Here is a 2,500-nt window from a genome sequence, read left to right as displayed (position 1 = left end):
TCAGTAGGGTGAATATACTGATTCTGGCTCACTTTTCCCCATGTAAATGAATGGGGGATTTTCAGCGATTCCCTTTTTTTTTCCCTAAAAATAAACCCCCTTTTTATCCCAAGGTATATTTATTTGTCTCCCCTTTTAACCTGGAGGTTGAACCTCATTGAATTGAACACCTGGGGGTTGAACAGCTCACTCATTGAACCTATAAAGATTTGTTCATTCTCAAATTCCTTCAATAGTTTAATTTTCTTTGCACAATAATCCCCATCTAAAATATTGACAAACAAAACATTTGAATCTTTATATTTTTGAAGATACCCCTTTTGTGCTATTACGAAATGATAAACTTCTCTTAATGCTCTTGTTTGACCACCTCCTGAGCCACAGGTTATTTTTTGTTAAGCCCCGCCCACTTTTCTTTAAGCCCCGCCCACTTTCCACAAGGTATTCAATAAGCCCCGCCCACTTTTGCTAAGCCCCGCCCACTTTCCACAAGGTATTCAATAAGCCCCGCCCACTTTTCTTTAAGCCCCGCCCACTTTTGCTAAGCTCCACCCACTTTTCGTGAGGTATTTTTTCTAAGCCACGCCCACTTTTTCTAAGCCCCGCCCGCTTTTGCTAAGCTCCGCCCACTTTTCATGAGGTATTTTTTCTAAGCCACGCCCACTTTTTCTAAGCCCCGCCCACCTACTCTTCCATCATTTCCAGTTCATCTCTGACTCACAAAGAAATCACTAGAAAATTCCAGCATGTTTCAGTTTCTATGGTTTCCATGTTATGAAATGGTTTCCAGCATGTTATGAAATTCCACCAGGGAATTTCCACAGGAAACCACACCCAACAGTCTTTCCCTATAAAAGCCTCATGCCCAGGCTCCATTTTAAACATTTTTTTGCTGGCAATGGTGTGCTGTGTGCTTGCCTGGAACTCTCAGACTTGTATGGAACTAAACCTTCAAGTTGATAAACTGGATTCAAACCTCTTATCTGTTGAGGTAAGATTTTTATTTTCCTATTTTTAGTTCCTTTTAAACATCGACTCGTTTAATAATTAAATAACTTAATTAATACATTATTATTTTCTCTCACAGGAAATTGTATCTGAAATACAAAATGAAAATACTGCTTTTGCTACAACTTGGGGGGAAATTGTTGGCTTGGTTGAAGACCTTATGAGCGACCAAGACCTTGAGTGGGATGACTTTGGGGTTCCTTGGAACTCTCTGACTTGTATGGAACTAAACCTTCAAGTTGATGAACTGGATTCAAACCTCTTATCCATTGAGGTAAGATTTTTATTTTCCTATTTTTAGTTCCTTTTAAACATCGACTCGTTTAATAATTAAATAACTTAATTAATACATTATTATTTTCTCTCACAGGAAATTGTATCTGAAATACGAAATGAAAATACTGCTTTTGCTACAACTTGGAGCGAAATTGTTGACTTGGTTGAAGACCTTATGAGCGACCAAGACCCACAGAACGAGTTCGTCCTTGATGATCCAACCAAAAAGTTATACCTTGGAGACCAGCAAAGTCCTGAAAAAGAGTTTTGCAACAATAGTACTCATTGTGAGTTATCAAGACAATACCCCCTGAACAAGTTATACCTTGATGAGCCAGAATACAAGTTTTACCTTGGAGACTCACAATTTTCAGACATTTTGAAAAATGGAGTTTTCCTTGATGATCCACAGTTATACTATGTGAGATCTATCACTGAAACCCATAAAAATTGGAAAAATGGAGATTTCCTTGATGATCCACAGTTATACTATGTGAGATCTATCACCGAAACCTATCAAAATTGGAAAAATGGAGATTTCCTTGATGATCCACAGTTATACTATGTGAGATCTATCACTGAAACCCATAAAAATTGGAAAAATGGAGATTTCCTTGATGATCCACAGTTATACTATGTGAGATCTATCACTGAAACCCACTATATTTCTGGAAATTGTGATTCTACCTTGGAGTCTTGGATAGATGGTTATATTTTTGGAGACTTGAAATGTGGGTTCTGGCTTGATAACTCACAATGTGATACATATCTTGGAAACTCAACAGGAATGTGGTTATACCTTGGAGACTTGGAAAGTTGGGTTTATTTTGAAGACTTGAAATGCTACCACTCTTTGGGATCTAAACCTATCAAGAAAATTCTTACTACCTCTTTCTACGTCATCAAACCTGAAAGCTTTAAAAGACAGAATTGAAAGAAGAGAAAAAAATATACATTGTTCGTTCTGGGAAGAAAGTGCAGGCTTACTCCCCCTTTCTACGTCATCAAACCTGAAAGCCTTAAAAGACAATTGGAAGAAGAGAAAAAAACATTAAAAAAAATACATTGTTCGTTCTGGGAAGAAAGTGCAGGCTTACTCCCCCTTTCTACATCATCAAACCTGAAAGCCTTAAAAGACAGAATTGGAAGAAGAGAAAAAAAAAAAAAAACGTAAAAAAAAAATATATATATATATATATATAGGTGGAAATCTCAT

General features: G+C 37.0%; 1 pseudogene; it reads right to left on the bottom strand.

The window, feature by feature from the left end:
* LOC147032454 (uncharacterized) overlaps window positions 1-2,500 on the bottom strand; it is a 120,021-nt pseudogene that overhangs the window by 35,078 nt on the left and 82,443 nt on the right.

The sequence above is a fragment of the Eptatretus burgeri genome, chromosome 2 (genome assembly GCF_056783735.1).
Source record: "Eptatretus burgeri isolate ZD-2024b chromosome 2, Ebu_testis_v1, whole genome shotgun sequence".
Lineage (NCBI taxonomy): Eukaryota > Metazoa > Chordata > Myxini > Myxiniformes > Myxinidae > Eptatretus > Eptatretus burgeri.
This window is presented reverse-complemented; position numbering and strand designations above follow the sequence as displayed.